This window comes from Malurus melanocephalus, unplaced genomic scaffold (genome assembly GCF_030028575.1).
Source record: "Malurus melanocephalus ecotype Western Australia unplaced genomic scaffold, MMel_1.1 scaffold_228, whole genome shotgun sequence".
Classification (NCBI taxonomy): Eukaryota; Metazoa; Chordata; class Aves; order Passeriformes; family Maluridae; genus Malurus; species Malurus melanocephalus.
The window spans coordinates 509,556-529,353 of record NW_026623460.1 but is presented as its reverse complement, the minus strand read 5'-3'; the positions used below and the strand labels follow the sequence as shown (position 1 = coordinate 529,353).

Below are 19,798 nucleotides of genomic sequence, written 5' to 3'. Positions count from 1 at the left end.
GGTGCCATGGCACACTGCCTGCGGTGCTGTGCGGGGTGCGGGGTGCCATGGCACACTGCCTGCAGTGCTGTGCGGGGTGCGGGGTGCCATGGCACGCTGCCTGCGGTGCTGTGCGGGGTGCGGGGTGCCATGGCACGCTGCCTGCGGTGCGCTGCCAGCACGGGCCGGTGTGCGGGTGTGCCATTGCACACTTCCTGCGGTGCGGGGGACCGGGCGCCGGTTTCCGGTGGCTGACAGGAGCCGGAGCCCGCCGCTGCCTCCTCCGGCGCGGAGTACCACACACCCCCGCACACACCGCGGGGAGGAGGAGGAGAAGGAGGAAGAGGGCGGAGGGAGCAGAGCGGCCCCCCCGCCCCATCCCCCGAGCGATATCGCCCCGATCCCCCCATGCCATACGGGCGATATAGCACCGCTCCCCGCCCCGCGCTCCCACGGAGCGGCACCTGCAGGTACGTGACCCGCCCGGCCGCCCCGTGTGTGTGGATGCGTGTGCGGGGGGTGCGTGTGTGTGCATCCAGCGCTGCCCGCCGCGGGGGCGGGCGATACTCCCGTGTCTGGCTCGCTGTCTCTTTGTGCGCGGCCAAGGGCTCTCCGGGAAGCTTCACCGGGCACGGGCACGGGCCCCCGGCCTTGTGGCGGAGCKCTGTGCAGTGGCGGGGCTCGGTGTGCATCCCCGGGCTGCGCGGGGTTGCCGTGAAGGACGGGGGAGGCAGCGGTGCCCGAGAGGTCAGGTTGTGGTTTGTCACAACATAGGGAGTAGAGTGGAACCCTTCGCCCCGCGCTGCATCCTCTTGCAAAGAGAAAAGCGACCCTTGCAGCCCCCGCCCCTCTCCCACCCCCAGCTCCCGGCTGAAATGGAGGTGAGCAGGCGCAGGGGGCTGTGGTTTGGGACCGGGGGGTCTGCCGGCTGCACCGAGAACGGGGCCGGGGGCCAGTGCTTGGCGRTGTGGTTGGGCCCCACGTAAGGTTCGCGCTGTCTGGCACCTCCCGCAGGGGAGCTCCGAGGGGTCCCTCTCGTCCCCAGCCCGAGCAGGCACTKGGGTGAGCACTGGGGAAGGCAGCTCCTCACTAACTTGGCTTGCCACCGAGACGAGGCAGGAGCAATAAGGCAAGCCAGAAAACAGAAGCAAGCTTGGAAAGGATGGTTACGTGCGAGGAAGAGGGTGAAAACGATGGAGAGATATATTGAACCTTGTGCAATTCAATTCCAGCCGTCAGACAGAGGGCCACACTCCAGCCAGAGGAATAACTATGACAGTTAAAACTCAGCTTCCATCTACAGTGTTAATGGCTAAAAATATCTCGTGAACACAGCTGGCAGTTCAGTAGTACTAGATGTAGAGTACGGCTATTTCCATTCAAGTGAATGAAGATCTGTCATAGAAACAAAACAATACACTCAGTAAGAATGACATCCCTATATGTGACTGGCTTTCAACATTTGAATTGTTAATCCGTGAAGTTTGCTTTTGACTGCCTTCTCTGCCATTCCCCCACTACCGTTCTCAAAAATACAACCTTTGACAGTGGTGTTGCAAAGCTAAAACTGTCATAGATGCTGAAGCTTGACTRTGAACTGGCACAAACTGTAATGCTTTTAATTTTTCTGTTGATTTGAAGGGAAGTGGGACTAAGCGCCTAGTGTGCTTGATAGCAGCAGTGAGAATTTGCATAAAACAAATTATGACATCCGTTTGCTGCATTCTGGATGACAGCTTTTCAGGTCAGGAGCTAGGCTTGTTTTTCGTAATTTTTTTTTTTTTTTTTTTTTTTTAAACAGAGTAATTCCAGAAGGTCTTTTCAGGTCAGGAGTGACCAGTTCCTCTTTCTCTCATGGCTTCTTCAGATCTCTCATATAATTCAGAGCTCAGACCAACAGGGCTGTACTCACGTGGTAGTGCAATTAACCTGATAAACTCAGCCAGCACCATGCTGGGGCTGCACGCCTGCCCYACAGCACATGTGCATGGTTTCAGACTGCTCCTGACTGACTGGCCTTACCAGAAGCTGGGAAAAATCACCCTGGGGTCAAATCTGCCGGTTGTCTCAGGCTGTTTATTCAAACATAATTTCAGGCTTGGTTAAACCTGTTTTTGCCTACTTGTAAAGGCACACAAAAGTTGGAAATCACACAGTTCATGCACTCACCTGCAGTCCTGTGCTGAGCCTGGTGCTCAACATGGCTAGGTCATACCCAGAGCCTCTCTTCCCTTTTTGCCTGTGGTTTTTAGCCAAAAGCTATTTTTCAACCTTTTGCTCGAGTTTATCAACTCCTTGAAGTCCTTCATAAGGATTTGTAAACAAACATACCTGATAGTTTAAAAAATTTCCACCCAAAGAAATAATAGAGAGATGTGAGAATTGGCAAAAAGATACTATGTCGTTTAAGTATTAACAGAAGGTTAATGAGGGGATAATTAGGTGRTCTTACATGCAGTGTCAAACTTGTTGTGAAAGACACCATAGTTACTATTTTTGCTGTTGCCACTACCTCGTTTCAAGAGTAGCCGAAGTTTTCTGTGTATTCCACTAAAATAGCTAGGTTCACAGAAGGTAACATAAAACTTGTGGAAGAATTGTAACAGCTCAAGCACTCCTCCRGCCATTGTTTCCAAGCTGGTGTTTTAATTCTGTTTGTTAAAGCGGTTTTTTTTTGGAAGCCAATACTGATTGATGTTGCTCCTGTACTGATGCATCTATGCGCTGGTAGTTGGTATTACACCAGGAAGTTTTCTATAACTGAACTTACTGAAAGTTTCGAAAGCACAGTGAAATTCTGTTTCTTTCACACAGTGATAACGGATTTATAGTCATGAGTTCCTAAAGCAGCAGCAGTTTGCTGCCTTAGCTGTTCACACCTGGCAGTCACCAGCTGCACCTGCCTTAAGAGGCCACCAAAGCTCGTCCTGGTGCCAGTTTGACTGGGCTATCATGTGTCCATGCGCTGCAGCTCCATGGAGACCTGGCATTTCAGCTATTACATCTTTTGGTTCAGTCTGCCAACCTTATGCCTCTCTTCCTTCCTTCCCTGTTAGTTATAAAATGCTATATATCTATAAARAGGGCTGAGGGTCTTAAGTGTAATCCCAGCCTTGGCACTCATTTCCACGGTGCCACTGTTTTTCCACATCTGCACTCTGGGAACGATAACCCATCCATGCACGGCTCACAGAGGTGGTGTGAAAATTAACTGCTKTTGGCAAGGCACTTTCGCAGAAACGTGTGTGGCAATTCGTCCTCTCGAGGATTGTTATGCATCTGGTAATTCAAGTGTAACTGGCTKAACAAAATACTCTGCTTCCAAAGGTTATTGCTGCACACCTTTTTGCAAAGCAAAACAGGATGAGATGAAGGTTAGTGACTTAGAAGTAGAGCAACTTGTTACTGGCTTTTCTAGTCCCTTTCTCTGAAAAATGTTAAAAGATAAGTGTTAGTTTGTATCAAATGTTTCCCTGATGGGTCTGCATAATAAGTCAAAGGCACTGAAAGACTTTTTCCTTAGTACTGTGAAAAATGAAGACGACCCACTGCTTCATCTTCAGTTATTTGAACTTGGTTCTGATTTGTTGTTTTATGCACTTTATTTACTGGCCAGGTTGATGAATTCKCTTGCAAGACAGAAATTATAGGGTGTCCGTCCTCTCTTGTTTCCGTGGTAACAAGTACACCTCACAGATTCCCTAATTACACCCCTGGCTGGCCGCTGACCATCTGTGTTTTTCCAGAAGTAAATAAAAGGTCTGGTTCATATGACACTCTAAACTTAAGCATTCAAAATGGAACGAGAAATAAAATAAATAAATAAATGCCTTCAGCATGGTGAGAATGTGTTGTAATTTAGCTTCAGTCATGCACACATGTTGGGATGTAAGATGGTAACTTTCAATATTGTGTTTTCTTCTGTGAATGGTGTTGTGAAAAGGACCTGTCTCAGATCCTGAGTTTAATTTGGTCTTTGTGCAGCCACTTCTTTGCCTGACTGTGTGCAAAGAAGTTACTTTTCATGATCTAGGGGCTATTCTCAATTACAGGAATTTTCCACATTTTCTGCACAGTGACTTTTTATCATGTCCTTGTATTGCTGGAGAGTTCATTCACATTGCTTGGTTCCGTTTTCTTTTTTTTTTTTTGTTTAGCAACCATCAGGGTTTGAAACTGTTGTTCACTTGACTGATATTAGCTCAGAGACATCACATTAGGCAGACTGCACAAAAAAAAGGAGGAAATAAACTGATGAAATAAACAAACCTGGAGAGAAATTCAGATCCTGGGCATCTTAAGATATTAGTCCWATGAAAAGTTACAGGAACAAAAGTTTTCATTTCCTCTAAGTGCAGAATCTCAGAGTTAAACTCATGGTATTCACTGAGTGAGCACTGTGACCTTCTGCAAGCTTTTATTTCTATTGTTCAAGGTATTTGTTTTCTAAAACCAGTCATTATACCTTAAATATTTTACATGTGTTTTACCAATAATATCCAAGATAACTGGAAGAGATAAAGGGCAGGAAGAGATTCCTGTCCAATTTTCTCTCCAGGTTTGTTTATTTCATCCATTTATTTCCTCCTTTTTTTGTGCAGTCTACCCTAATGTTTTCCTCTGTGGTCTTCAGTATGAGTGTCTCTGATCAGGGTGGATGAGGTATAAAAAAAACCCAAAAAACAAAGCCCCTAACAGCTTTTATAAATAGGAACATAACCAAATAGCAGTGATTAAACATCCAAATCTACACAATGCTTTACTTCTCATCTGGTCCAGTTGAAGCTTTCTTGAATCACCAACACTTCAGTTTGAAAGTTTGATTGTCCTGTCCCTTCACCTGAGAACAGCTGCATCTTAACTAAAGAAATTGGCAAGAAAGGTATCCATGATATAATTATCTTCTACCGCAGTTCTTTTCAAAATATGTTTGAAGCTGACAGCAACTAGTTTTAGTAATTTCAAATTTCGCTGTCTATCCTGTTCACGGGCACTAAGGCCGGACAAAAGAAAAACCATTGATGATTCAGTAGGCTGGAGAAATGTCTCAAATGGAATGAAGCAACTGGAGCTGCACCATGAGATGTGTGGATGGTGTGCTGAGGGGTCGGACGACCCTTATTGCTGCAATCAGCCAGGTAAAGAAAGAGTGATGCTGAGGTGACTCTGGTTCTGCTCTGCCCTGATGCCAGACCCGCGGTCTTTGTAATCTCTTTGTTACTCCCAATACTCCACATTTACATATAAATTGGCTGCCACCCCCCACCCTATTTAGCCATGGAGGGGGGGTTGCCCTAAGCAACCAACATAAAAAAWTACAGTGAGCTGCGTTGTGTGGGACTTCAGGACATCAAAAACCTCTGTTGGCTGGATCCAGGACCAGTCATCTCTCTCATTCTCTCTTTCTATATCTTTTCCTTATCTTTCTCTCCCCCTCTCCCCCTCATCCTCTGCCTTCCTGTTTCTCCAATCATACTGCAAAGTTTGTGAATACAGCCGTTTGCTAACCATGTCCCTTCATGCGAGTAACCATTGTAGGTTTTCCTTCAAATAAAATTGTTACTCATTAAAGGGCCGCCAGTGTTGTTTTGGTGCATCTCTAACCAAAGGTATTTTCGAATTGGAGTCACTTTCCTCCCCCTCTTGTGCTGGGAATTTCTAAGTGATACCTAGTAAGTGGTCAGGGAAAGCAGGGAAATAACCTCTTAGCTGTAAGCCAAGATAAATTTGAGCAGTGCCAACACAACAGCTGCCCAGGAAAAGCCCGARCTGGGCTGGTCCACTGCTTGAAGTCATCCTCTCCCCCTTTCCCTGTCTCCAGTTACTAAACAGAGTTTCTAGTACGCCTCTGCTGAACCCAGACATTTATTTTGTGGGTGTAAATTTCAACATGATCAAGGACTGTGGCTTACCAGCTGTAAACTACATTTAATAGGTTCCCCAGTAGTGACCCAAAATAACTGCTGTAATACTTCATAAATATGTAAAGATTTGTCATTTATAAATACTAATAATATACTGATAAAGTATGCTTATTTGTAAATGCATGTACTACCATTTTATTTTGAAATGCTGTTCTATATTCTGTATTATTAACTGTAATACAGTCTATTACATGGTGTGCATACTTTATCATTGTGTGTTATCACTATTATTACTGTTCCTATTAAATAYGTTCTGTACCGTAGTCAGATGAGAGAGAAAATATAGGTCTTGCACAGAAGGTGTCTAATTTATGGGGTGAGGGAGCTGTGGTTCTGCTGGAATCTGTCCTGTGCTTAGTCCTATCCGGTATTTTCCTGAATGATACAGTATGAGAAATAACACACCTCTCTCTGTATTGCACTTGGGAAGAGCATGAGGCCAGAAAGGGACACAAAGATATGGGAGCACACAATCCAATTTCAGGATCATCTCAGCAGGCTGGAGATCTGGGCTGGAGATGACACGGTGTGAAATGAAATGTAGTGTTCTGCTCTGTGGCAGGTGAAGGAAATGCTGACATTACAAGCTAGGTAGCAATTTTTTAGTCTTTTTTTTTTTTTTTTTTTTTTTTTAAGCAAAAAATGCTGTACAAAGAGAAGGGAGTAACTTTGCTATATGGCCAAGGTGGATGGGATTGGAAGCAATTTTCATTAAGCTGGTAGTTCACTGGTAGGCATCAAAACATGCTCATGAGCCAGTGTGATATTGGAGTGGGTACACAGAGGGATGTCAGTGGCATGAAGAAGAAAACRCTGTGGTGAAATGAAGACATTTCTCAGCTGGCATATCTTCAGCTTTGTCCATGTCACAGTGCTGATATCTGCTCAGAAGCCATCCTGGTGCAGAAAAACACTGGAACAGTKAGAAACCACCACCGTTTTGTTAAACAGCACACTGGAATGTTATTTGCACCTTATCTGAGCTTCAGTTGGGTACTTCCATGCAGTTGTGCACGGCACGTTTCTGTTAGAATGAGAGCCGAAATTCAGGGAAAGATCAGCTTTTGGTGTCACTGTAACTTTTCTGTCTCCTTGAACCTGAAGTCACAGACTGTAATTTCTGTACTTCTGGTATCTCTGCAGTCTAAGTACGGAGGGGAAAGGATGTATTTATGTTACAAGTGTTCTCCCAAAGCTGTAGAGAAAACCCTTGTCACCCTGTGATAGTTTRCAAAATCTGCTGCAACACACCATAAGGAGCCAGCATATTTTAGCTGGTAACACTCCAAATGTCATAGCTTGGAATTTGCAAAATATTGCAGGATGGAAAAGAAATTAATGAACTATTCTCAAAATGTAGAAGCTGGCACTTTTGTTTTAATCTGTGAAAATTTGATCCTTKCTGTTTAGCCAGCTTTGCACGGAAGATGCCCAGCTACTCATGCAGAGGAATTTTTCCTTCATGTGGATTGTCTCCCTATGGCAGCCCACAGTCATAATATGTCATGCCACTCTACACTCTGAGGTTAAATATTTGCTCAGGTTTTGTTTTAACCAAAAGTATTTTATAGAGTCTTTATTTTTCATGTTTAACTAGAAACGTGCATATTTCCTGTTCAAAATATAGATTTCTTACTGTTGTTTTTTAGCGCTGTTAGGGGAAGAATAATGTCTGGCTTCTTTTTTTTTTATAACTTTCTTATCTGTAACTGTAAAAACATGGTTGTGCTTCTAAAAAACTGAGCTCATACAGTGCCAGTTTTTTAAACCCAGGAGGCAAACATTTATTGTGTAGCCAGTAAATTGCAATTGAAACTSTTCTGTAAAGTGGCTGGCATAGTCTGTGCCAGATATGTGTATCCTAGCAATTTTACCAGGCTTGATGAGTGCTGATGACTTAATTTCAAACCACTCAAGTTTAACATTTCCATCTCTGATTTCCAAAAGTACTATTACTATAACTATTGTGGAAATAAGCAGGTTAAAAACAAGTGTTGTGTTTTGTGTTTATAACRATTAACTATGCACTGTCAGGTGGATATTTTCCAAATCTTCTAGATTTCAAATCACATTTCAATGTACATTCTCTTTACAAGTTTAAAATTTTTGCCTCCAAGCCAAGACATGCAAAAAAAAAACTTCATGCAAATAACTTGTGACCAAAACCTCTTTCAGTTAAATCCCATCTTCTGCACATAGCTTTACTTCATAGCAATGTATAGCTAAGAACCCCATAAATGTAAAATTTTCTGTGAACTGAGTATTATGAATTAAACAAGCAATGTAGCATTCCACCTACATTGTCTGACCTGGTGTTTGGCATCAGCCTAAAAATCAGGCACAGTGCCAAGTGTTTGCTGAACAGGCTGTGTGATTTAATTGAACTGGTGACAAAGATTTTTTGGCTGRGGAGAGATGGGCCAGATATTCTGTTTTTACAGATTTGTCTTGATCTGAGGAACAGAGGTTACTTATTGTAAGGGTGAGTGAAGAAAGCCAGAAAATTATAGATGCAATATGTATAAACACAAAGAAAGTAGGTATTTTTTCCCCTTTGTCTTCCCATAGATAGTCTGAGGGCTCATYCCTGTAATGTATTAAACATTATGGTACTATACAGCAAAATACAGGTGAGTGAACTGCTCAGAAACAGAGGCACTAGTCAATTAATGCTTACAAGTTTTACTGGATAAGTAAGTTCTATGCATTTTCTGCTGTTTGTTGGTTGGTTTGTTTGTTTTTTTGTTTGTTTTTTTTTTTGTAAATAATCTACCCTTCAGTTAGTTTTTTTCTGTGGTTCAATAATCTATTCTGAAATAATGAGACTAACTTCAATATAGAAATATACAGGAATCTTTCTTATCAATGCATTCACATGTATATAGGAAAAAAGGTGGTCTGGTAGAGAAAAAAATATTGTAAATTTCATTTTACCACAAGAAAATACATTATACTGGGCATTGCAAGTAAGTGRTGTTTTGGAACAGTTCCACAATATAGTGGAGCATTACTGAAATGCAGCAGCAATTTATATGGAGGTTGGTTATTCACCTAGGCTTTTATTTGCAAGTAAAATTGTTCACTTAAATTGAGCTCTCTTCAATATGCTGCATCTGTTTTAACACTGCTATGTTTGCTGCATGCATTTGAACACTYTTATAAAGATGGTCAAATTTGTTTTGGTCTAGCCAAGAGTCAAGGAAAAATAGCAGCTCAGGTCCATCTATCAAAGAATGCACCATTAACCATTGCATTTTGTGTTTGTGTGCGTGTGTTAACATTCAGTGTTTTCCTGAATAACTGTTGGATAGTTAACTCTGTAAAGCTAAGTGACCTGTTTCCAGTCAGGCATCTCTAAAACTGTGTCACCTCTGCTGACCTCCTAGATRCTGATTAAACAGTTTGGCTGTGTGATTAGCTTAGTTTACACACCATTTAGCTGATGCRGGAGTTTTTACATGGGATAATGCGATGAAGATGGGGCAAGTAAAAACCTGGAACCACTTCAGCAGGCTTTATGGAACAAAGAGGTATGAATCCATCATGTGTTTTAAAGTCTCAGGTCTGGCCCTTTAGGATCACCTTGGGATCAAAATTTTTTTTTTTTTTTTTACTGTGGAGGAGTAGTTGCTCCTTCGGTGGAAGGCACTGGTTTCCCTCATTGAAGCAAGTTCCTGCTGTGGCTCTGCCAGACACATATGCCTATTTTAAAGAAGTAATGTAATTTACTGTAGTTCAACACAGCAAAGAATTACAMAAGGATAAGCTAAGCAATGCACTTAATCATTACCACAAAAGGTTGCCTATAGTGATTAACAAAGGTACATCACTGGTTATCCAACCACTTTACCAGCATCCAGATCCACACATCAGCTGGGGGTCCCTAGTCACAGTGAAGGACTGGAGAGCCATTCCTGATCACTGGGAAATCCTGCATGGTGCGTCCGCTCCACGTGAGGTCTCCATCTTTGCTGTGAGATGGTCCGGCTGTTATATTGTGGAATCAAGAAGCTTACATACCTTCTAGTGCAAAAACATCTGATTTCATCCTCTTCTTGGGTTCTACCCAAAGCCTGGCCAGGGCTCAAGGAGGAACCAAGGGAGTTGGCTTTGGCCATATACCTCCAAACAAGGCCAGATGTCTGATTTCATGGCCTGTCCAGACTCTAAGCATAGAAAGATAAATTCATTCTTATCACACTACATATTCCACTAATGAGCGGACACAAATATCRTAATGGTAATGATCATGCRTATTTTGCYAATGAGCGGATACGAATATCATGTAACATTTAGTTGAAAGGTTCATCTAGAGGTCAGCTTTGGCTCAGGGCCTGTTGTTCAGGCCTCAGTACTTTGCAGTAACAAAACTATATTATCAACTCTGTATTCAGCACAGACACAGAAGACCGCCCCTTACTAGTCACTGTGAAGAAAATTAACTCGACCTAGCCCAAAACCAGCAAAGCCTCCGTAACTAATGCCAGAACCCTCTATCCGGAAGGTCCTGTTCACACATCAGGAAGGTCTACCATTCCCGCTGCATAACGATTTTGTGAGAATTAATGCCCTCTCCCCAAGGCATGAGGTATATTGTTGAGGTTTTACTGAAAGTCTAGTAAWTTAAGTTATGTAAGTCATGTTCATTTGCTTCAATCGCCTTTGCTCTCTACTTAATGACCACTTTGAAAGACTCTTGCATCCATCAGCAGTCTGRAAGTTTTGCCTTGTGACTGTTGTTCAAGGGTGACCCTTTTGGGTTGCCTTTGTTTTGAATGCTGCCCTTCTTCTAATTATACCTGCTTGTACAAGATAGTTGCTCAGAAATAACAGAAGTATATCACTTTTGCTGAATGTATAATTATGCTCTAAGGAATTTGGAATTCAGGAGGATGTCAAAGTAAAATTTCTGCTAGTGTGACATGCTATTTGAGAAACAATGTCTTGGTTTTGGTGTGGGGATGTATTTTTTTTCCTGGTTTCTGTCAGGGGACTGACAAAAGAAAGAGACATTACCATTTTTCACATGGTTTGACCCATTAGATTGTTTGGTAGAAAGTATTTGAGTAGGCGACAAATTGAATTGCTTTTACATTTCCAAGATGCTTAAGATAGAAAATAGAAAAGACAGCACTAGGTATACATGCTGCATATATAATAATATTACTGCCAAGGAAATTTAATTTGGTCTCCAGTGATGGGTTTGGGCAGATGTTTTGCATTCAGCTRGAGATAAGGTAATGCATGCAGTGCAGTCTCAAGTAAGTAGAAACAGAATGAAACTGATATTGTATATTAGTTGTATATTATTTATTGTATCTGATAGAAGTGTAGAGCAGACACCTGATCCACCATCTGCCTGGTATCACAAGAGTAGGGAAATACTGTCTGGACTTTCTGTATAAGAGTTGGCTGAGAAAAGCTTTTATTTTGTAAACCACTCATTTGCTTGCATTTTTCTGGTTAATTTGCTTTGGCTATAGTTCTGGTGTTTAAAACCAAGGTTTGCATTTAGTAGTTGACTGCARTGTGCAATGGTCCCAGTGTTTTATATCAAGACAGTGAAAAGCAGCAGTTATGATCAGCTCCTGTAAGAAACCAATATTTCTTTGCTCTAGGGCAGGAAGACAGTTTTCATAGAATATATAGATTGGAAGGGATCCTCAAGGATAATCAAGTCCAAGGGAAGGGACCCTCAAGTCCAACTCCTGGCCCTGCACAACACCCCAAGAGCCACACCATGTGCCTGGGCATTGTCCAAACACTGTGCCCAGTTCCCTGGGGAGGCTGTTCCAGTGCCCAACCATCCTCTTAGTGAAGGATCTTTTTTTCTACTGTCCAGCCTAAACCTCCCTTGATGCAGTTTCATGTTTTTCCCTCGAGTCCTGTCACTGGTTATTGCAAAGAAGMAATCAGTGCCTGCCCCTCCTCTTCCCCTCACAGGAGCTTGTCCCTGCAGTGAGGTCTCCCCTCAGTCTCCTCCAGGCTGAACAGACCGAGTGCCCTCAGCCCCTCCTCACACGGCTTCCCCTCACCCTTCACCACCTTTGGTGCCCTCCTTTGCACACTCTGCAACAGCTCAATGTTTGTTCTGTGCTGTGGCACCCAAAACTGCCCCCAGCACTGGAGCTGAGGCCGCCCCAGGTCAGAGCAGAGCGGGACAATCCCCTCCCTTGTCCGGCTGGCCATGCTGGGCCTGATCCCCAGGACACGGGTGGCCCTCCTGGCTGCCAGGGTGCTGCTTACTGAAATTTTGGGGTAGTTTTCATTATCAGAATATACTGTGGAGGAGAGAAATGCCTCACATTTTGAATATCTACTTTGCTTGATAACTCTGAAGAGGTAAGTGTGACCAATACCCTCAGTCAAAGAATGAGAGAAGGATGAAAACAACTCAAAATATGAAGAAGTTTCCAGCCCTTCAAGTCGGAAATAATCTGATAGAAGAAGCTATCCAGTGCACTGGATAATCTGGTGGTTATGTGCCATAGTAGTGTTTAGGTGGGAGGATGAAGGGGGACTCTAAAATTTGGGTTTTCCTCAAAAGCTGCGTGGCTCAGGACTGATGCCTCCAGAAAGGAGCTTATTGTATTTTGGTATAAATCTCTCAAGGAATAACCAAATTTTGAATCAGATTCTCTGTATAGCAGACTACAGTTCATTCTGAAATGGTTCTTTTAGTAATAGTCTGCCTTGGTTCTGTTCACTCAACCTCCAGCTTCCCCTGTGAAGGGGAGAAGTGARACACAAAACCCCCTTCCTTACAGACAGGGTTAAAGCAATAGTAAGAGGAGAGAACAATATCCAATAGTGTCTTTTGGGGGCTGATGTCTTAGTGATACCTTGAGGAGAAAGGGACTACAGCTGAACAACAAAATCTAAAGATGGGCAATGGAAGGGCTACTTGGTGCTGCCTGATGCTTGTCAGGAAATGCAGCTTGACATGTGTAGCACATGTGAACCTTGTGCACTCCATTGCCCCTGCAGCATGAAAGCCACCAGGTTTGTCCATGCAAAGCAATATGCCTGCATTTTGCTGACACAAAGTTACTTTGCTCTTTCTTGTGGGATGCATTTGCTTGTTATGCTAGGGGAGTGCAGAGTAACTGAGTGGATAGTTGGGACAAGACAGTATTTGTTCTGACAAAATCCTATTTTATTGTTTTGTTTTGTGTTCATAAAAGTTGCTGATGTGCATGCTGGGGATTGAATGGGCTGTGACTGGGAAGTTTGAGACTGTTGGAGAGAACAGTTTTTCAGGAACTGCTGTAAATAAAACCCTTGGCTTGTCTGGTTGCCAGCTTCTTCACAGTTAACAGAGAATGTTTTCTATAAACTCCATAAAGGGCRATCCTTGATTTTTTTCTGTGGTTAGGGTGGTTTTGAGAAGGTTTAAAAGGATTGTGATATTAATTTTGCCAGCGTCTGTKCATGCCAAGCTCGCCAAGAGTGCTCCTAACTGCTCCCTCTATGCTGCATGGTAAGGAGAACACAGACTGCTCCAGCTCTTGCACCTGACCAAAATCCCCTCTGCATTCAAGACTGTGCAAAATATCACACTAGTGAGTTACACCTTGTTTGTTAACCTTAGTGACAAAGGAATTTAGTGTGGCATTAATGGGAAGGTACAAGGAAAATCAAATGAGTGATTGTGTATCACTCACTGTGCATAACTCAGGATCTGGCAAATGACTGTCAACTGGGAATGCCACTTGGGAGTGACATGCATGACAGCAGCATGTGCTGTGAAGGTGCAGGGGCTAAAGGGAGCTGATGAAATTGAACCATGCTGTAAACCTTCACATTACATTCTGCCAGTTCCTCCGGATGGACCCAGATAGCTCACATATTTCTGTATGCCTTTATGCCTTATTGTCTTGGATKATTTTATGATACTCTATTCCTGATTGCTTTATGTCCAGAAATGGGTCCTGCTGCTTTAGGGTGAGTCCGGGCGAGGGGCGGGAGCCAGGGACACTAACGCCAGCGTTGTTCAAAGCTCTCTCCCTAGTGCTTGGCTTGGGAAGCAGCCAGGTGTTACCTTGTTGCTTTTAGCTGCCTTGGGTTTTGTTAACTTAGGCGAGAAGTTTCTTTTCCGGGACTGCAGCAGCCGTTTTTCGGAGGCTTCAGTTTATTTATTCGTGGACTGTTGGGCTTAGTTTTGATCCCGGCTCAGACCATGGGCAGAAGCCGGTCGGCTGAGGCCGGCGGAGAAGCCGCGGGGATACCCGTATCTCGGCCAAGACCTTGGGAGAAGSGGAACCAGTGAAGGAAAGGACTCTAAATCCACCAGCTTCGTCTGCTGCGAGGAGGAGACCAAGATCGGAGGTTCAGCGTGTTCCCATCTGGTTTTGATCCGCTCTCCTCTGTGGAATTTCCTTCCCTCTCCGAGACAAAGCCATCTGCCATTTTATTCCTTCTAGCACGTGGTTGGCGTTTTTTTCCTTCCTCTGGCATTTTCGGTTTCTTGTTCTGCTGTGGGTGGGCATGCGTGGGGGGGGGGGGAGGTGGTGTAAAGTTTTGAAGGTCCAATATCTAACAGTTATTCATATTTTTTCCGGTGTCATGCTGGCACTTCATTTGTCCAATAAACAGTTGTGGTTTTTTTCATTTTCATGCACCAATATTCATTTCATATCAGCAGAAAGGGATTACTGAAACCCTTTTCTTTGGAGGAAACACTCATTCCAGAGCGTTTTCTCCTAAAATCGTCTCTAAACTGAGATGCTAATGGTAAAACTACTAGAAATGTTGGGTCAGTCGCATGCTACGAGGAAGCATTAAGAAAGCTAATGGCACATGAGAGCCTTGCTGAAACTGGCAGTGAATGTTTGATTTAAGTATCTGGGATGAGAGTGTATTTCTTAATAGTAGATATTTAGGTCAGTCTGATCCAAAATTGATCTGGGCAAGACTCCGCAACTTATACAATTTGAAGTTGTGAACTAGGCATGTTTATYGCAGCGCTGGCTGAGCAGGAGATACTTCTCAAAGCCACGCACACTCCAGCACGGGTATCGCTTGCTATAYATCTGCTTACATCTTACACATTCACYGAGTTTCAAAATTCGCTWCTACGTATGCATGACCTATCCCCGCTTCGTATTCTAATGAGTTCAAAAGTCATTTCCATGTGCTCASGYSTGCGCRSTGTTATTTGGTAGTGGGCTCCGGGGGTCTCGGGAGGAAGTAAARTACTCATCCTCTTGTCTTGAACTTTTCACCTTTCTGTCTTTCGCATGCCCTCTGAGTCCCTGGCCCAAGTCCAAACAACAGCTCTGGTTTTAGCCAGTGTAGGGGTTCCACGAACACAAGCTGGGTCACAGTGCCTGCTTTTGTCAATAATCTTTTACTTCTCATTCTGCTTTGACAAACACAGTCAGTGTTAAGTAAGCAATATACACTGTCTAGCAAGCAGTTAGTAATATATACTGTTTAGCAAGCAGTTTCTAACAAGTTATCCCTTAACTTCTAACTTCCCTGCATCAAGTCTTAACTTTCTGTGACAGYGTTGCTCTGTTTCACTGAGAAGCTGAGTCCAGTGGTCACATTACTGCTTGTCTTCTTTATAYACACTCGTTTAAATATATGTGTTCTGGTTGTTTTGGCAGCCTTCTGCTGACATTCATTTCTAAGTCAGTCTTTTCCTAATGTTTACTGTTGGTGCCATAGATGTATATTAGTGGCGTCACAAATATTCCATAGGTAAGGGAAGTAAATTGGTTGTTTGTAAAGCATGACACTAATAAATACAGGCCCATCTCTGGATGCTGCACAGTGGTTGGGATTTGCACCATGTTTGAGTGATAAGCAGCYACCCAGGTGAGCAGGTGAGTTTCACCAAGCACCATCTGCCCATTGGCAAGGTAGGTTCTAATGCTCTCCCCTGTTGGCATTGGCGTGAGGGATCTCCATGCACTGGAGACCAATGCCAGAATGGGTTTTCCTCCATGTTCACATTTTCTCATTGCTGGCTCCAGTATCACTTCTAGTTACTGACACAGAACCAGTCCTGCCTGCCAGATGGTGCATTTGTCTCAGAGGCTGCTCTCCTTCCCCTTGCTCCACACTCTCCATCTTGCCTAGTCTGTAGGATTGGACTCTGGATATGAACAACCAGAAGCTTTATGTTTAATTTTTTTTTTTTTTTTCATGGCTAGTTACTAAATACAGTGCTCTTAGCTATGAAATGTTTAACTTGCACAGCTGTACTTCAGGGAGAGAAATCTTTTGTCTCCCCTTTTTCTGTCTGTCAACTTCCAAAAGTGTACAACCAAGAGATTTTAATTTCTTCCCTTTTTGTCTTTGGCAGATTTATCCTTGTACTGCACAGCTATTCTAAACACAGGCCTTTTAAAATGCTGTGAGAGGCTTTATTTTTGTTTGCCTCTTTCTCTTTTAGAAATATTCCAAAGTCCAGTTTGTTCCAGTCTGGCAGACAGCAAGTAGGCTGAATTTCTCCTCATATCCCTGAGCATTYTGTTTCCTTTAGCAACCACTGGGACAGACTCCTCCTGTGCTGTGGTGCAGCTTGAAATGAGACCCGGTTTTAACAAAGGTGAACACATCTCTGTCTCTGAGAGCCAAACTGAAGGACCTACTTTATGTTTTTAACTGGTCTAAAAGCATAAAAGCACTTTGCTCATAAAATACATTTAGAAGGGGAGCAGAGCTGTTCCGTTCTATCTCATGTGCTGCTGGGCCTTATAAAACTGTGGAGCTTACTGTTTGCAAATATAATTTGGGTTGCTCAGACTTCCCTCCCAGATGTCCTGTGTTTTGTAAAGCCTTTGAGTGCTATGTTTCTGTGCTGGTTTTTTTTTTTTTCTGTGGATGTGGGCCATTTGTAGTTTGGCTACAAAGAAGGGAGGGGAGGAGAGGGGAGGGGAGCAAATGGAAAAAATTTATATTTTTGAATTTATTTTTTTTATTATCTTTGGGGAAACTAAGAAGTTTGTCAGGATACATTTCTGGAAAGTTAATGGTGTGCTTTGGAGGTGTATACCTTAAAATTCTATCCTGCTTGCAATTATGTTTTTCAGCTACTTTTACTAGCATGAATTTTGTCTAGAGCCATTTCTCACTATAATGAAATGATCCAATATGAGCAGAAGTGGATAATTTTGGAAGGAATTTCTTCATCTATTTTTGTGCAATAAGTCCGGTACTAATAAAGCATAACAAGAACAGACTTTAATGAATTACAGAATCATGGAACAGTTTGGGTTGGAAGGGACTTCAAGCTCTAGTTCCAACTCCTGCTGCCATGGGCAGGGATGCCACCCACTAGATCAGGTTTCTCAGAGCCACATCCCACCTGGCCTTAAACACTTCCAGGAATGGGGCATCCACAGGTTGATGAAGACCTGTAATGCAGCAATGTCACAATGCATGCAACAGTATATTATTGKTTTTTTTGTACACACCTGCTTACACTTTACTGGTCCTGTGATTTATTCAGTCAAAAATTCAGCAGTGTATGTAGCATGCTGTTTTGAATCTCATTTGACCAAAGGCTACAGTTCAAGAAAAACTGAATCTCCAAGACAAAATAAGTGAGAGTTTGTAAGACTTGAGAGTTCTTCATAATAGATATAGCTCTTCTTCYAAAGTTCTTTGCATGCCAATTGCAGTGCCTCTACATGTAAAACATGAATATTCTGGTGTTTCTCTCTATTTCTTAATCATCCACCTTCCCTAAATCTACATGTTCTACATGCCAAATCCTGCACTGATGTCAATAAGAATTGCAATTGCTTGAGAACATACATTTTGGCCAAAGCTCCAGTACTTGCTTAGCTAAAGCTTTGTCAGGTTTTTAGACCTTCAGAGTCAGATTTTATAGATGTTTAATTTACATGTCTGGAGATTCCGTTCAGTCTTTTTATTACATAAATGCTTCTAAGAACTGGGGCCTGAGTTGACTGAGCCAGCCAATGTCAAAGGAACCCTTTCCACGTGCAGCTCTTTAAGCTTCCATGGTTCCAGCCCCACTGAACTCAGACCTGCAATTTTTCATGGTGGCATGCAGAGTGACCTGGTTGGGTTCAATCCCTCAGATCCCCTGAATGTCCCATTCCTCACTTTCTCCATCAAGAGAACAGGGGGTCAGGCTGCTTGTCCTGTGGGATTGCCACCAACCCCTCACCTGTATGTGGGTAACAATCATGAGGTATCAATCCCTGTGTACTTTCAGGGAACCCCTCTCTAATCAGCTGAGATGATGTTTTAAACCTTGGTTTAAATCTTGGTTTAATTTTAATTCTAATCTCAATTAGTTACACTATGTTAGAGGTACACAGCTAGATATGTTTCTAGTGATAATAGGAAACTTGGCACATAGCTGAGTGAAGCATTTCTAATCTTTTTGTCCTCTAGCTGTCAGCTACAGGATGTTACCCTGTATTTCTGAGTGGCTTGCATTTGAATGCAAATCCTTGCTGTCTCATTTCTAGGGCAGCTTTTGTATCACTGGTTTTTCTACCTCATGTCAAAGTCAGGTCTAGGAACTTTTATTAGGGACTCAGTTGCATATGATCTGTTAAGCACAGTTGGGTACAAGCCTGTTCATGGAATAATCAACTATCTTTAAGTTTTTTGTATTTTTTCAAGTTTGTTCACAAGAACAACTCTCTGCTCTGAGACTGAGGTTTTCTTCTAAAGATTTAAAAAAGCAGCAGCAGGACAGGACCTCAGATARTTCAATGATAACAGTAATGGTTGCTACTTCAAAGAGCACCCTGTAAAGATGGTTGAGAATGTTTTTCTTGCTGAGAATTATGTACTTGAAGAAACAGTTAACATCCAAAACCATCYCTGTGTTAAAAAAAGAAGAACCTAAACCCTTAAATTGCAGTAAAGGAAGTGGAAATTCATCCTTACACAGAAATGCTGAATTTCTACAAAGTTCCCAATTTTCTGTAGGAAATACTGTCTGTTTTTCATAGGTGGTTAATAGTGTCATTTCACTGGCATTATTTAGGCAAGTATTGCATGTTTTCAGTATTGCTATAGTAGCACTATTCCAGTTTTCAATTGGTTTAGAAAAAGGCTGAAATGAGAAAAAGCCTACAAACAAAAATTACAAATCAAATCTGGCACAGTAAAGTATTTYATCCACATAAGCTGCTTGTGTGAGGAATAGCAGAAATAGTTAAGTTGTTTGGGCTGGGACTTGAAGGCATTGGTTTCCTTCTATGAAGATGGGGGAGTTTGGTCTTCATAATTTTTGTGCAAGTCAGTGTTGTTTGGTCCTGTTTTCTTTTCACTAAATCATGTGCAGGCTTTCTCTTAATATAATTTCTAGGAAAATGAAAAGCTAGGGAAAAATCTTGCCTTCAGGCTGTGTGTGCTTGATTCTTCTTGTAATTCTAAAGTTAGAAAGGGTACACCCACTGTTGTAAACTTAGGAAATGATATATTTTAAACATTTTCCAAACATGGGATGCAATTTCACCGTTAAAGAACTGMAAGCTGAGACAAATCCTGGTGTCTTTGATATAAGGTATTTTAAGTCTCAGGTCATCAGGAGGAATGGTGTGAAGGCAGATGCAATTTTGGAACAAATTTTAATTAACAACACAAAATAATCAATCCATGATAGATAAGTTCCCTAGCAACTTAAGTAAAATATAGACTGTTTTTCCCAAGTGCTAAGGACCTTAAAATGTCATTGTTAATTTACTTTCCAGAACTGCTTTCCCAGAAGATGTGTCCTTTCTTTAAAGATGTCTTTGCTAAATAGAGAAATAGTAAAAAAAAAAGAGATGGTCAAGATTGACTTGATGCTACAGTGATACTCCCTGCTATGCTTTATTGCTCCACATGCACAGACATGAGTGCTCAAGTGATCCTCTGTGTTGTAGCACTTGTTGCATGGCATAGCAATGTACATT

At 42.5% G+C, this 19,798-nt stretch overlaps 1 protein-coding gene across 4 annotated transcripts in view; it reads left to right on the top strand.

The window, feature by feature from the left end:
• KIAA1958 (KIAA1958 ortholog) overlaps positions 1–19,798 on the top strand; it is a 57,593-nt gene that overhangs the window by 5,552 nt on the left and 32,243 nt on the right. For 2 of the 4 annotated variants that reach the window (XM_057374557.1, XM_057374558.1), the window contains exon 1: positions 213–449. The exons of the other annotated variants lie outside the window; for them this stretch is intronic. The gene's annotated coding sequence lies outside the window, so the exon portion shown is untranslated. Of the gene's footprint in view, positions 1–212; positions 450–19,798 lie in introns of those variants that run through there. 4 annotated transcript variants of the gene reach the window in all.